The sequence below is a fragment of the Zalophus californianus genome, chromosome 5, assembly GCF_009762305.2.
Source record: "Zalophus californianus isolate mZalCal1 chromosome 5, mZalCal1.pri.v2, whole genome shotgun sequence".
Taxonomy (NCBI): Eukaryota; Metazoa; Chordata; class Mammalia; order Carnivora; family Otariidae; genus Zalophus; species Zalophus californianus.
This window is the reverse complement of record NC_045599.1, coordinates 36,036,805-36,053,617: the sequence shown is the minus strand read 5'-3', so window position 1 is coordinate 36,053,617 and position 16,813 is coordinate 36,036,805. Positions and strand designations below refer to the sequence as shown.

The following is a 16,813-nucleotide window of genomic DNA, read 5'->3' as shown; positions in this document are numbered from 1 at the left end:
GGAAGCTGAGAAAAACCCCAGCCAGAAACCAGCCAGGAAACAAGACCCCCAGCCCTACCACTATGTGGACATGAACTCTGCCAAGCACCTGAATGAGTCTGGATGTGGATTTTCCCCATATACATACCATATATACTATGCCATTTATTATATACCATGTACTCCTACAGAACGGCTTTCAAGTGGGATGGTGTGACTAGAAATGAATGTGCTTGCCTCATGTTAGACACCATGCTAGAATCTTTGCATGTGTCATCTCATTTAAAAACACAGAGAGACTGGCGCACGTATATAGCAAGACCTGTACAATCAGGGTAGAAGGTCAAGAGTTAGACAATGAAAGGGAAAAACTTGCACCAGAAATCATGGCTGAGGTTACTCAATTTCACAATTAAAGTAGTCTTCATTAAAATATATTATTTTTATTACAAAAAAATTGAAAGATGTAGGACAGAGAATAATAAAACAAAAATCGTTTTACTCTTAATCCAGATTTAACAAATCGTGCCATATTTGACTCATATTTTCTTTTATAATGAAAACAAAAATGTCCCAGATGTGCTGTAGTCCCCATTGTGGCTGGCCTGCTCTCATCCCCTCCTTACTTCCTCAGAGGTCACCACCTTCTCGAAGTGATGGGAATGCTCTCCGTCCAGATTTCTATACTTCTACTACATATGCATGTACCCACATGACATTATCTGGGGTTCTCTGTCAGCCTTACACAAATGGTAATGTGCTGTGCTGTGCCTTCTGCCACTTGCCTTTTCTACTTCACATTGTTCTCAGTGTTTATCTACATCGATATCTGCAGATCTAAGTTATTTCTTTTAATTGCTTGAATAGCATTCTATGGAATGAATTACCCACAGTTTATTTACTCGTTGCCATATTGATAGACATTTAGCCCGTTTGCACATTTTTGCCATTACAGGACCTGCTGTCATGAGCTCTCGTACATGTGTCCGTTTTTTTTTAATTGGAAGGTTTGTCTTTTTCTGGTCCATTTGTTACTCATTATATAATCCCAAAACACATTCCTTGCTCACTTAAAGAATTAGAAATATCTTCTCCTGGTTGATTTCTTATTTATTTAATTTTATTTTGGGTGCCTTTTTTTTTTTAATACAGACACTGACTTGACACAGTTGTATGTATCAATCTTTTCCTTTGAGGTGTGTGCTTTCTGGGTCTTGTTTGTGGAACCCTCCCTACCCCGAGAGGGTTCTTAGAAGTTGACTTTGGGGCCACCAAGGAAGGAGGGAGGTGAGAAGGGGCCAGATTTGTAAGCTATTCTGTCTCTGCTCCACTCAGAATAGCACCTCATATGTCTGTTTTATATTTGGATACCTACATAGATTAGCATTGAAGATGTTGTCTTGCTATTTAAAAAAAAAAATCAGAACTTTGAATATTGTTGAATTTGCTCAGAGATTCCTGTCCACCGAGATAAAAACAGAAAGAAGGTGAATGACATGAACTCCTAAGAGAAAACAAAGAATGAATATAATGTGCCATATAGGTTCTTTGTGCTGGGAACAGGAGGACGGCCAATTTGCTTAGAGAGGGAAGCTCGGAGCACTAAGTCCTAGGCGGGACATGTCCTGTGGAGCCTGGTGTGAACAAGGAACATAGAAATAGCATAGATACTAGTTTTCAGAAGGTTCAGAGAGATTCTCATATGGCCTTGCTTATGGAATTAGCAGGAGACAAGGAGTTCATCTCAGAATACAGGGTCCTTTCAGGGCTTTACTGAAACAAGAAAGTATGTGTATTCTGGCCATGGCCCAAGTCACAGATCTGCCGTGAGCTTCACATAAGAGCGCACATTGGTGCCTTCGCATCTGGTGAATCAAAGGGTCTGGCTGAGAGAGCAATTCTCCCCTCACCAGGCATCCACCCCGGTTTTCAGCCTCTGCTCTCCTCTTTCTCCTGAGAGGACTTACTAGTTAATGAACTCAAATCCTTCATGTTTTGAATGATGTGTGTGTTCAGCAGCTACAGAGGTGAAATACGCAAACACGAATCACTGCAAACCTTACAAACCTTCCAGTTTGTAAAATTTTTCCCACCTGCAACTCCACATGTGTGCATTTTGTTCCTGTGACCACATGGGGAAGGAAATCTAGCTCATTCTTTATTGTTGGTGATGGCTGGAGAGCCCCTAGTAGCTGGAATATCTTATTTTGAAACATACATGTCATCAGAGACCTGTTTCTATCCCTAGCAAAAGAATAGAGCATTTTACTTTATTATTAACCTGGCTTCTTCTTTAATTCTCTTGCTCCTCTCCACATATTTATATTTTTCCCTTTTTTTTTTTTTTTTGGTTTATATTATGGTCTCATTTTACATTGTCTGTGCTAGGGCTCCATGATTATGCTTCACTTCATTTTTTTTTTTTTTTTATGTGACCTGCTTAGATTTAAAATGATCTGTTTTCTCAAAAAGAGTTAGCACACATGATAATATGTTTCCTGGCATTCTGCCACTGCCCTGTCCCCCCACTCTGTGGATTTAAGGCTTGCTTCTTCAGGAATGTGCAGAACTGTTCTGAATAAAGATAAAGTAAAGAATTCAAAACTCTTCTCCCAAGAAAGGCATGCAGAGTGATTTTTCATACCTGTATAGTAAAGAGGTTGAGTCAAGCATTTCCTTTGAGCAGTCAGAACATTAGTATTAAGTCATACTCAGCCAGACTTTTCTACCCGCGCCCTAAATATGCATCAGAGGGACTTCCACTGTGTGTTAATCTGTGGGCATTTCCCCCCAGGGGGTCTTTGTTCCATGGGTCTGGAAATTGAAACAAGTAAAAAGGATACAAAGATTTCTTGCCAGATTGTGAAAGACCTGAACAACTTTAGGGCCAACACACATGCAGACTCCCATGGTTACTCACAACACATCATGGATCTCAACTTACACACCTTTCCGAGTGCAAAGGAACTGGACTTGCTCACTACTGTTAGGGTCTGGGCAGACAGGAAACAGAATTCCATGCATAGGCTTTCATCAAAGTGTCTTTAACAAAGGAAGGATTTATAGGGTAAGTGGATTCAACAAAGGATGTTGAAGCTTCAGGGACTGCCAGTGAACAGCAAGGAGACATTTCCAGCCCTGGAGCTGAAAAGGAAGGGAAGGCAAGCGTGTTCCGGAGCCCATTGAGAGCGGGAGCCGGGAGGGCAGGACTGCCTGGGAGGAGCCGGGGTCACAGACCAGGGCGGCCAGATGGCAGTGAGGAGACAAAGAAGGAGCAGGTGCAACACAGCCCTTCTCCCTCTCGGCCTCTCCTCTCCTGCTTCTGTTGGCCAAACCCAACTGGCAAAGCTGGCAGGCTGGGGAGCTGGGATAGGTAGCCCCGTGGATCAGCTTCCTGGGACAGAGAAGGGTGGAGGAATGGCTGGTAAGAAAGGGACGGTTGGAAGTGGGCAGATGGAAAGTAACCAGCACTGGGGTTAGGAGTAAGCAGGTTTGAAATATGCTCAAGACAGTCTTTTTAAGGATAGTCTGACTTAGCTCATGAGACTTGGGGTTGCAGATGGCTTAAGTTATTGTGAAGAAGCACTCCGGTCTTCCACATGAGCTGGCCTTGGTGAGACATAGGAGCCGAGAACCAGCCATGAGAATTCTACTGACCTGCCAGAGTGATACAGTGTTTGAGCTAGAAGGGACCTTTGAGGAAGCATCTTACTCAACCACTGCTCTTTAGGAATAGGAAAAATGAAGTTTTTAATGTTCCTCCCTTCAGTCCTCCCTTCCTAACAAGACAAATATTTATTTGATTGCCTACTGTGTCCCAGGTACTGTTCTCATGATGAGAATTCAACAGTGGATGGAACAAAATCCTGTTCTCATGGAGCTTACGTTCTAACAGAGGGAGAGAGACAATAAACAATAACAAGAAAAAAATATATACAATAGGTCCAAAGGGGATATGTGCTATGAAGACAAATCAGGCGAGATAAAGGGTGGACGAGCCAACAAGAACAAGAGATGGGCTTTCTCCTTTATGCCGTAGACATGGAAAACCTCTTTGGTTGACATCATTTGAGCTGGGATCTGAAGAAGGGAGAGAATGAGCCATGTGCACATCCAGGGCCAGAGCATGCCAGGCAGGCAGGGGGAGTCGGAAGCGTCAGGACCCTGAGTGGGAGCACGCTTGGCGCAGAGCTCAGTGAGAGAGGGGTCTGGGGGAGGTGATAGGAGACGGAACTGGTGAGCCAGGTGTGAGCCAGGGCTGAGGAGCCTTGCAGGCTCTATGGAGCTTGGTGTCATTCCCACTGTGATGGGAAGCCATGGGAGGGTATTGAACAGATCAGTGACAGGGCTTCTGTTTTAATAAGCTCTGTCTGGCTGCTTGGAGAGGGGCCTGAAGGGGGCAAGGCCGGTGAGGAGGCTGTAACTGTCCTCTGGCGGAGAGGGGCGGATGGCTGGGAGCAGAGTAGACGTGGGGGAGGTGGTGACAAGTGGTCGGATTCCAGATGTGTTGGAACAGAGAGCCAACCGGATTCGCTGCTGGAGGAGCCATAAGGTAGTGGGACACAGGAATCAAGGATGACTCCAAACATTCTGGCTTGAGCATCAGGAAAGGTGGTGCTGACATTGCTGAGCTGGGAGAGAAGTTTGGTGGAGCAGGGGTAGAGACAGGAGTCAGGTGAGGGGCTTGGAAGGCTTTAAAGGCTTGTTTAGATGTCTATGCAAAAAAAAAACCCATATATACGTATACTCCTATGGACGTATGTACGTGTGTGGGCGTGAATATGAAGCTCAGGACAGGGGTGAGGCTTGTATAAATTTGGAGATAGTATTTAAAGTCATGAGAAGGTGAGGACATCTACAGAATAGGTATAGCTATAAAACAGAACAAAACTTAGCACTGAGCCTGGAACACACTATTATTAATATTATTAATACTAGTATTATTATTAACAGTCAGCACTAGATGCCAGGGAGGGTGTTCAGAATTCCACATAGAGTACTTTATTTAATTTTCCTCAGGGCTCTGTGAGAAGTTTACTATCATCCCCATTTTCCCTGTAACTAAAGCGAGGCGCTACGACTCCATCAGTCCCCTGAAGTCACACGGCTAGAATGTGGCAAAGCTGGAAGCGGGCCCAGACAGTCTGACTCCAGTGGAAGCAGCCAGCCCCAGCGCCCAGAGCAAGTTTGTGGCAGACGATGTCTGATAAGCTTCTCTCAGTGCTACGCTGCCTCTGCTGATGAAGTTCTTTCATTTCCATGCAGTTACTCAAAATGCAGAATCACACTTGAGTATCACAGCATCCAGATATCAAGCACGCCCCATGGCCAGCTCCAGTTTGCAGAGTTGATGCCATGTCTCCCCTCGGCATCATGAAGTGCCTGACTCCGGTCAGAGGCCAAGGTTCGGAATCACCTACCTTTCGTCAGTCACTTCACAATGACAGAGCAGCTGGTGTGGGCAAGGTGTTCGTGTTCGACACCGATTGGCATTATCTGTAACTTCCTCAACCTACATTTCCGAAAGTAATCAGGAGCGTGGTGTGAGGGGAACTGCTCGGGCTTCGGAACCAGGCAGGCCTGGGGCTGAATCTAGCCCCGATGTTCCCTGGTGGGGACTTTGGACTAGGTGTTTAATTTCTCAGCACCTTGTCATTCTCCTTCACAAAGTAGGGAAAGAGGGAGAATAATTCTTAGGGCTTGGAGTTGCTGTGAGAATATAACAGAACAGACAGGGAAAGCGTCAACACAGGAACTGGGCCATCATGGTGCTTGGTGTACCGTAGCTCTTGTGATGATGATGATGATGGTGATGGTGTTGATGGTGGTAGTTATGCTGATAATGGTGGCAGTGGTGATGGTAATCATCATCATCCAGCATAGGAGAGGCCTGGCTGGACCCACAACTCTGTGGGATACAACCTGGAAGCCTGAGAGAGAATGTCTGCTTTAAAGAAGAATGTTTAGTGAGGTTTCACTAAAATGCTTGAAAACCCACCACTCCATAAACTACTGTTTATTATTAACAACAAGTTCAATGTTCACTTATGGGCCAGACATGGTACCGAGTAATTTATATCTATTTCATTTACTGCTCAAGATAGCCCTTTGAAGAACAAAGTATAATTAGCTTCATGTCAGAAGAGAAACCTGAGGCTCCAAAATGTTAAGTGTCTGATCCAAGGTCACACAGAAGAACTGAAGGTCTGGGGAGAGCTAAAGCAGGAAGTCAAGCCAGGGTTATCTGATTCCATATCTGCAGCTCTTAACCCCTGCACCGTATTGCCTGGGTTCTGACCAGATGTGCAGTAGCCATTCTAAGAGGTCAGGGCACTCTGAGATGGTAGAGGGTACGTAGGGCTGATGCTGAGGGCTCTTAGGAGAAGTTCACACACATCAGTAGAAGTGTGTTTGAGATACACATGAGGATTTAAGCTAGAGACTGCAAACAAGCAAATCAGAGAGACACCTTATTGGCCCTGCCTAGTATTTCTGCATTTAAGAGCAGGACGTTTCCCTTTGAAAATCCAGATGTTTTGCTTTTCTTTGAAAGTGGGATGGTCTAGAAAAACTGGATCGTATTCCAGAATGCCTTCAATTAACTGGAGGGCTCCTACCTTTAGCTCAGGTGTATTTTCTTCAGTTGGCCCAGTGCCCAGAACTCCCTCTTTCTTTTGCCTGCCAAGTTTGTTTCTTTGTCCCCCTGGCCTGACCCTGTAGCTATTTGAAGAGTGCCCTGTTCTTGAAGGTCACATAGGGACCAGAACACAGTTCGGGTTGCAGTTAACAGAGCAGAGGTCCTTGCCCAGTAAATGCCAACCCTAAAGAAAGTGGGGAGGGCCCAGACTTCCTGTGGGTCACCTCCATCAGGAGGCCATCTCCACAGCAGGAAGATCAGTCTGTTGCTGCAACAACAGGAGTTTGCTCTGATCAGTTCTACCATCTGCCAAGGTCCCCCAGTGCCTGTTCTGCCTGCCCTCTTTGCTGGCTGTTGATCATTACTTCCTTTCTGTCCCTTTCACAAAATTCCTGCTACCCTTTGTTTTTCCTGTGGGCTTCTTCCTAAAACTGTTTGGGAAGGTCATTGTTTTCTTGTTTAAAAATATCTTGTCTTCAGCTTTCCACAGTTTCCAAGTTCATGAGCGAGCAGGACCCTAGCAAGCCAATGAGACAATATAAAACCTCCTTTTGAATCTTTTGTTGAAAAGAGGCAGGTATAAATAGAAGTAGAAATAAGAAATCATCTTGTCTCTATTGCACTTTTTGATTTTCAAGACACAGTCACATCTCCTCTCTTGCATGATCCTCAGAATAGTCCGGTGGGGTAAGGAGAGTGGGAGTAATGTGTCCATCTTTCAGGGACTACAGCTCAGAAGTGATGTGCGGGCGCCTGGGTGGCTCAGATGGTTAAGCGTCTGCCTTCAGCTCAGGTCATGATCCCAGGGTCCTGGGATCGAGCCCCACATCGTGCTCCCTGCTCAGCGGGGAGACTGCTTCTCCTTCTGCTTCAATCTCTCTCTCTCTCTCTCTCTCTCTCTGTCTCTCATGAATAAATAAATAAAATCTTTAAAAAAAATTATTTAAAAGAAGTGACGTGCCCTGAAAGGCTCAGTGGTCAGTAGGAGAGAAAATGTGGACTGGTGCCCAGGCCTGACCTGGAATGAATCTCCATGGCATAACTCATCTCTTGCCTCACCAGTTAGTTGACCACCTTATCATGGACCTTTGCTCTGAGGGAACTGAAGCTGAAATGCAAAGGCCAAGGATCTACTCATTCCGCCATCCTTCCTCCTCTTTCCTTCTTCCCCTCCTCCCACAAATGGCTCCGGAGCACCCACTCAGTGCCAGGCCCTGAGATCATCCCAGGCTGGGCAATGAAGCCAGGATGAATAATACCAAGAGAAGATGGCTTCACTGCTCTAAGAAGGCCACTTCGTGGTTTTATGGCTTTTTATGATTTTTAAAGCCAGTTCGCAGCAACCCTATGTGCTGAGTGTGCCTATTTTGTGGATGGAATTTAGGCTCTGAAAAGCCACATGACATACAGCTAGTCAGCCACAGAGCAGAAACTCATACCCAGGTCTTAATACTTTGGGCTCAATGCTCTTTCCATGACTGATACTATTAGCACTTAATAGTGCCTGGCACACAGTAGGTGTTTAAGAAATATTTGTGAAACATAAATTAAGATCACAATGCCTCTCAAAATGACTAAGAACCTCTAACATTGACATTTCTCCTTCAAGGCCAAGAAAATAAGGACTGTGAGGAATCTTACAAACCTATTCCTTAGTAGAAGCCAACAATGCCTGAAATTAATCCTATTATTTTCACCTAAAGCAACATATGAACCTAGAGAGAAAAACAAACACCTCAGCTGTGGCAGATAACTGCAGATAAAGCTTTTTCTTAGGTTTGTTGACATTCTTCTTTGCCCAAGGACAATCTGTTAAGAAGAAAATATTTTTCCCTATCTACTTCAAACTACATTCCAGACTCGAAGTCCAATATTGGATAATAAGTAGTAAAGCAAATTGCTTAAACTTCTCAGGCTCCTTTTCCCTAGGTGACTTTCCAGATCTACTGTGGGAGGGTCCCAAGAGTCTCCTCGCTGGGTTTTGTTCTCTTTTGCAACGGGGTGGGAGACACGTGGGGAGCAGGTTGATAGGAAACCTTGGGTTTGGCTTGGTTCATACATCAGTACAGAAGCGTGAGTGAGCAATTCAAGAACCAGTTCTGTGGTGTGAACTCTTCCTCTTGGAGGCCTGGCTGTCCATACCATTCTCCTTGGGATGATCCAAGCGGCTCTGCTGCCTGGCACCACTCTCTAAACTGGTCCACCCTTCCTTGCAGAAGGCGGGACCAAAGTCAGTTCTCCTCTGGAAAGGGCAGCCTAGATGCTGACAGGTAACAGAGCGGCTGTCTCGTTCCCCAAGCTCACCGCCTCCTCTCCCTTCTCCACCAGTTGGCCCATCTGGCTTTTCTCCCCTTCAGCCCTCTCTCCACCACTCCCAGAATTAATAGCTACTACATTGGACTGGCCATGGAAATGATGGACAGCAAGAGTGTGGACCCTGGAAAATAAAGGATATGGAACTGTAGGGAATAAAACTCCTTTTTTTTTAACCTTGATAATTTATTTTTTTTTTATTATGTTCAGTTAGCCACTGTATGGAACATCATTAGTTTGTGATGTAGTGTTCAATGATTCATTAGCTGCATATAGCACCCAGTGCTCATCACAACACGTGCCCTCCTTAATACCCATCACCCACTTACCCCCTCCCCTCTGAAACCCTCAGATTACTTCCTGGAGTCCAGAGTCTCTCATGGTTCATCTCCCTCTCTGATTTCTCCCCCTTCAGTTTTCCCTCCCTTCCTCCACGGTCCTCCATGCTGTTCCTTATGTTCCACACATGAGTGAAACCGTATGATAATTGACTTTCCCTGCTTGACTTACTTCACCTAGCAGAATCTCCTCCAGTTCTGTGCGTGTCGGTGCAAATGGTGGGTATTCATCCTCTCGGATGGCTGAGTAGTGTTCCATTGTATGTATGGACCACATCTTCTTAGTCCATTCGCCTGCTGAAGGGCATCTCTTATTTCATATTTAACCCTCCGGCCTAGTGTCTTTTCCATTCTTGTTTAAATCAGCCTGTGTTTCTCCAAGTGAAATCACTAGACCAGGGGCAGCAACAGCATCTGTGAAGTTATCAGAAATGCAAATTCTCATAAAAAAATTAAAAATTAAAAAAAAAAAAAGAAATGCAAATTCTCAGCCCCTCCCCCAGACCCTCTGAACCTCTCTGGGTGGGGCTCAGCAGCTCGTATTCTAGCTGGCCCTGCGGGGGAGTCTGCTGCACGCCCAAGTCAGAGAGCCACCGGTTTAAATCGTTTCTTCTTCCCACTGAGTATCATCCTCCCACATGGTAGCCTTCACCCTCAGAGCTTTGTCTTCGAATATTTATATAAATGGACAGAGATTTTGTGATCACACTAACTGATATGGAGTCTTCAGACTATAACCTTTGAGATAATGTCAGAAGAAATGTCAACCTCTGAAAATCCAGCTAAAAGTAGTCAGTAAAGTGTGATGGAAATAGCATGGACTGTGATATCAGACAGCTGTAGGTTCAAGTCCACCAGATGTTCAAATGCACCTGCTAGCACTGGGGTGTTAGTGTAATTATTCACACCTTCTGTACATTGTCCATAAAATGTGGATAAAAGACTAAAGTCATAGGGTCATTGGGAAGAATAAGCACATGTGAATATATAATATATGTTACACACCAACCACCCCGGAAACAGTCCCTTCTTCCTCTCTCCCCACCTCCAGTACAACCACAGTAGAAATGCACACACCTGCTCTTTGGTGTTCCCTCCTTGCCTCTCCCGAAACTCTATCAAGGAGGTCAAGGTATCTCCTAAGGCCAGGCAAAAACCAAAGTATGTCTCAGTCTGTTGTCTAATTGAGATGCCCAGCCTCTTTCCTCAGAGTTAGAATGTGGCCAGTAGAAAAAAAAAGTTATAACCTAGACCTTTTATTTGATCTAATCGTATGATGACCGCCGTCAGAGGAGGATGGAAGTAAGGCATGAAATCTAGAGAAGGGAAATTTGTGGTGTTTCAGAATTTATTAGTATTGGGATATCTGGGAGTCTCAGTTGGTTAAGTGTCTGACTGTTGATTTCGACTTAGGTCATGATCTCAGGGTCGTAAGGTTGAGTTCAGCATGGGGCTCCCCGCTCAGCAGGGAGTCGGCTTGGGATTCTCTCTCCCTCTCCCACTGCCCCTCTCCCCCAAAAAAAAAAAAAAAGAATTTATTAATATTCATCCAAAAGTATCCAATGAAAAGAGAGTGACAGGTACTTTATCAGAGGAACCCTAATGATTTGGGCTCCTAATAAGGAGGAGGGGCAGTTCAAAACTTTTCCACAGTCTGGGCAAAATGGTCCTTAAAAATATCTTCTTCCCTTTATGCTGAGTCTGCACTGATAATTCATTGCGTATTGACTTTTTCTATGTTACCAACCCTAAGCTATTAAATGATGCATGTGCATTGAACCCTCAGATGTAATTACTCTAACTTCCCCCACCCCAGATTTTCAGATGAGAAAACAGATTTAGAAGCTAAACCCAGTTTTTCTTTTTATTATTATTTATTTATTTGAGAGAGAGAATGAGATAGAGCATGAGAGGGGGTAGGGTCAGAGGGAGAAGCAGACTCCCTGCTGAGCAGGGAGCCCGATGCGGGACTCGATCCCAGGAGCCTGGGATCATGACCTGAGCCGAAGGCAGTCGCTTAACCAACTGAGCCACCCAGGCGCCCATAAACCCAGTTTTTCTGACATTACCAAGACCTGGATTCAAACTTGGCATTCCACCCCAGAATCTGAACTCTTAACCACTAAACCTCAAATTCCTAAAACACTTATCCAGGTAGCTCAATATGAAGGAGTGAATCTGCCGAGTAAGAGAAAGCAGCATTCTACCCTTTGGAAAGTTTTGTACTCCCATTATGAATCAGTCAGCTGGCATTCTCATTTATAAATCTGTCCAGTTAGTATCCTTCTGAGTCAGTGCCTGGAAGCTTGATAAACTCAGGGACAGCTGATTGAATAAGGTTTCTAAAAATACGAAGGTGAGGGTTAGGGCCTGTCCTGAGATTACCTTCCCAAGGAATTGCCTACCTGAGCAGACCTGCTGGAGGCAGCGAACCAGCCAGCCAGTTTTCTTTCATACCACCTTAAATGCAGTACAATTCAATCATAGCTGTTTAATATTAGACAATTCCGAGAAAAATTTAGAATGATTATGTTGGAAGGATTAAGCTTCTAGGAGCTTTAAGGATATAGGAGAATTCAGAGCTGCCAGAAATTCTAAAGATAGCAAATAGCTTTTATTTTAAGTAACAGATCCAATCAACCGGTGGTAGTAATTGCCTGGAACCCTGCATCAAGAAGGATTCTGAGACTGCTTCTGGACTGAATAGTAGAGAATGTCATGATTGATTAGCAATGTCTGCCATGATCACAGATGGTTGATGTGGGAGACCATGTGTCTTATATTTTATCGTCCATTCCCTCAGTACTAGTATCTCAATTGATATTGACAATTATATTGAATTCAGTGTCCAATTATATTTAGGTAGAAAATAATATATCTTGAAAAATATTTAAATTGTATGAAAGCATACGGGAGGGTACTTGCTGATAATAGGTGCAAACTTGAATTAACTTTTCAGTACTTTTGTCCACGGAGATTAGTTTCCACCTTAGCATGGTAAAATACAAAAAGAAAACTTTGCTTCCCTATAAGAAATGTGAGGGTTCATTTTGGAGCTGAATTTTCTTGTGGACAGAAGTAGATGCTGCTTTTGAGACATGAGTTTGTTCATCCCACACAATCACAAAACGTAACTTAAACATTTTAAGGGTGTAAAAAGCTCTTAATGTTTTATTTTAAATGTTGTGATTGGAAATGTGTCTGTTCTGGAAATTGGAAACACAGGCAATTTAAGTCCCCCCAAAATACACTTTTAGCTGTCATTATTTGCAGATGATAAGATCGTGTACACAGAATTTTTTTAAATTTCCAGATTCAAATTAATAATTTATAGATTTACAGATTCAAATTAATAACTGAATTTAGCAAAATTGGTAGATACAAAGTCAGTGAACAAAAAAACCAATTGTATTTCTATGTATATGCCAGCAGTGATTAGGAAATGAAATTTTTAAAATACCATATATAATTGCATCAAACAAATATGACATAAAGTTAGGACAAATATAGTGAAGGATGTATAAGACTTCTACACTGAAAACAAGACATAACTGAAAGAAATTAAAGAAAACCTAAATAAATGAAGGGCTCTTCCATGTTCATTGATTAAAAGATTCAATATTTTATCCCCAAATTAGTCTATAGATGCAATCTGAATCAAAATCACAGATTTGTCTCTCAGTGTGTGTGTGCGTGTGTGTGTGTGTGTGTGTGGTGCATGTACATGCAAAAAAAAAAAAATTCCCAAGTTGTTTTAAGCTTTAAGAAGAAGAAAACAGGAACTTGTATTACCAGATCTTAAAATTTAGTATAAAGCTAGAGTAATTAAGAAAGTGCAATAATAACATAGAAGCAGACGAATCAATGGAATAAAATCCAGAGACAATGTCTACATATATGGTTACCAGATATCTGACAACAGTGTCATTACTCTGCAGTGAGGAAAGGATGACCTTTACAACAAATGATGTTGAGTCACTTGAATTTCCATATGGGGAGGGAGCATAAGTGAAACATGACCCTTTCTTCACACTATTCACAAAAATCACCTTCAGATGTAAAAGGAAAAACAATCATCTTCTAGAAGATAACATAGGAAAATATTTTCATCACATTAGGATGAGCAATGATTTTTTTTTAGAGAGAAAGAAGAGAGAGCACAAGTAGTGGGGAAGGGGCAGAGGGAGAAGGAGAGAGAGAATTTTTTATTATTATTATATTATATTAATCACCATACATTACATCATTAGTTTTTGATGTAGTGTTCCATGATTCATTGTTTGTGTATAACACCCAGTGCTCCATGCAGAACGTGCCCTCTTTAATACCCATCACCAGGCTAACCCATCCCCCACCCCCCTCCCCTCTAGAACCATGTTTGTTTTTCAGAGTCCATTGTCTCTCATGGTTCATCTCCCCCTCCGATTCCCCCCCCTTCATTCTTCCCCTCCTGCTGTCTTCTTCTTCTTTTTTTTTTTAACATATAATGTATCATTTGTTTCAGAGGTACAGGTCTGTGAATCTTAAGCAGACTCCACACCAGCATGTTGGATGATTAACCGACTGAGTCACCCAGGTGTCCCAAGCAATGATTTCTTAAACAGGACATGAAAAGCACCAACTATGAGAAAATAATTGATAAATTGAACTATAGTAAATTAAAAACTTCTGCTCATCAAAAGGCATTGTCAAGAACATGAAAAGGCAAGCAGCAGAGTGGGAACAGATATTTGCATAACTAACAAAAGACATGTGTTTATGTTTTTTTTAAACTCTCAGACATCAGTAAGAAAAAGATAATACAATAGAAAAATGGACAAAAAGATTTAAGTAGGTATTTCACAAAAGAGGATATGAGGCCAATATAAGGACTCGACATCTTATTTTTCAGGGAAATGCAAATTACAACCTCAATGAGATAACACTATATACCCACCAGAATCACTAAATTAAAAAAAAACAACTTGTAATTACAAGTGTTGGTGAGAATGTACAGCAACCAGAGCTTTCCTGTATTGCTGGCATGTAAATTGGTACAACATTGAAAATTGCTTGGCATTGTCTACTAAAAACACATTAGCACTCTACGATGTTGCCAATTTCCTTCTTAGATATATAAAAAACAGAAATGTGTATATAAGAGCACTGAAAGACATGTACAAGAATGTTCACAGCAGCATTATTTGTAATAGCAAAAAACTGGGACCCACACAAATATTCATCAACATAAAATGGACCAGTATATTGTGGCATATTCATACGGTGCAATACTAGATAGCAACAAGAAGAAATGAATGTCTGCTCATGCAGCATCATAGACAAATCTCACAAGGAAACACACGGTTGAGCAAAAGAACCCAGATAGAAAACAGCACACACTGTTCTGTATACATTATACATGATCTGTATAATTCCATTCACATAAAACCAAAACAAAATTTATTGTAATAGAAATCAAAAGACTCGTTCTCTTTGGGTAGGATGGGGATCCATTTGGCTTGCTGAAAGTGTTCTCTATTTTTATCTGGGTGGTGCTTAGGACAATTATTTCACTTTAAAAACTAATCTCTAGTGATAGAGTAGCGGGAATAGTGAGTTTGAAGGGGCACACAGAAGATTCTGGGAGCTAGTGATGATATAAGAAGCTACATATCTTGATAGGTGGTGGTTACATGGGGCCTTCATTTTGCAAACATTCATCAAGCTACTCATGGTTTCTGCCCCTTGCACTGCAGATTTTTTGCCTCAGTAAATCTTACATTTAAAAAAAAAAAAAGTTCTGTATTTGAGGGAGAGAAGACAGTAAAAGCCCTGTATATGGACTGACCATTGTCCTTTGTGGTAACAATAAGAGAAAACATTTAGGGACACCTGGGTGGCTCAGTTGGTTAAGCGTCTGCCTTAGGCTCAGGTCATGATCCCAGGGTCCTGGGATGGAGCCCCACATCAGACTCCCTGCTCAGCGGGGAGCCTGCTTCTCCCTCTGCCTCTGCCTCTCTCTCTCTCTCATGAATAAATAAACAAAATCTTTGAAAAAAAGAGAGAAAACATTTACTGAGCAGGTAATACACGCCAGGCCCGGTGCTAAGTACTTCATGTGGATACTCCCATTTTATTCTCATATGTCCCAAGAGGATTGGTCCTAGTAATATCCTCCCACTTTACAGATGAAGAATCTGGGGTTTAGCAAGATCATAGGACTTGCCTGAGGTCTTACAGTTAGTAAGCAGCGTAGCTGGGATTCCAGCCCTGGTAGTCTGCAAACGGAAAAATGGAATTCAAATAATGTTTCTTAAAAAAGAAAGAAAAAGACAAAGGGTGTTGTCACAGATACCTGGTTGTATGTGCCCTCAGAAAGCTGCCCACTGTCCACCGGCCCAGCGAATTCACCCTCCGCCTCTCAGGCCCAACAGAAGGATGTTGTGAATTGGCTTTTCCTTCACACGTCGTCAGCCTCCAGGGCTGAGGAGAGGTGGTGTGTTTGAGTTGGATCTCAGGGAATTACTGTGGCAGGCACTTGCTGGATTTCCTGGAACTGGAGGAGTGATGTAATGGTACTGGACGAGGCTAGAAAACAGGCCTCACCATAAGCACTGTGTAAACCATCCCTGTCACACCAGGCCTCAGGCCCTCAGCCCACCCCACTGTGCATCTCTGGCACACGTACCCTTCACACCTCCACTCCTAGCCCCCTCTCTGTCTTCTCGGCACCCCATGACTGAAAATATTAATGTGTAGGCCATTCCCAAGCACTGCCTTTCACTGAGAACTTGGAGTTGTTCATCAGCTACAAGCGTTGCCCTGGTCTGAGTTGGAAGGTTAAGACGGGGCACTTCGCTTGGAGAAATTCTGTAGAAGTTTTTCACAGACCAAGTGGTGAGTGACCAATTTCTGTCATTTTTTCAAGACTATAAAGAAACCCAAGTAGCAGGAGACAATGAGGTGCCTGGGGTTAGGAGAGTGTTCTAGCGTTTGCAGATCAGAGGCCAGACTCAGAAATGGAGACCTTCAGCTCCCCTCAGAACAATGGGCATGATGTTTGAACAGCAGAAGATCCCAACATCTACTCAAAGTTACAGATCTAGCTGAACAGTTCCCTCTTCCTCCCACTGCGTTCCGGGGTGATTCCATGAGATTTTATTTTTCCCAAGAAGGCTTTAAGTGCCTAATGTAAGTTTTATCAATATTTCTAGAAAAATCACCCATATCCCAGGGTTCTTTTAGCCAGTGATTTTCTTTGGGTTCCATTCACCCTGACCCATTCTGATTGTTTATCCACTCATATTTCGTCTAGTGTTTCAATTCATTGCAATTCTTTTTATTTTTTTTATTTGAGTATAGTCGACACACAATGTTCCATTAGTTTCAGGTGTATCCACTCATATATTTTGTATTAACTCATTAACTGGCTTAATCCATCATTCATTTAACATATGTTTATTGTCCACCTACTGTGTGCTCTGGAGTATCAGCTGTAAGGGACATGGTTCTTCTCTTCCCCAAGGTACACAGTTACGCATTCCCAATTCAATTTTTATATATAATT

General features: G+C 42.8%; 1 long non-coding RNA gene across 1 annotated transcript; it reads right to left on the bottom strand.

Moving 5' to 3' along the window:
* Window positions 1-5,593: 5,593 nt before the first annotated feature.
* On the bottom strand, window positions 5,594-15,702 carry LOC113928659. The gene is made up of 3 exons (XR_003521915.1): window positions 15,602-15,702; window positions 9,440-9,681; window positions 5,594-5,909 (listed from the first exon to the last, which is right to left on the bottom strand). It is a non-coding gene; the product is annotated as an uncharacterized LOC113928659 (long non-coding RNA).
* Between the last annotated feature and the right edge of the window lie 1,111 nt (window positions 15,703-16,813).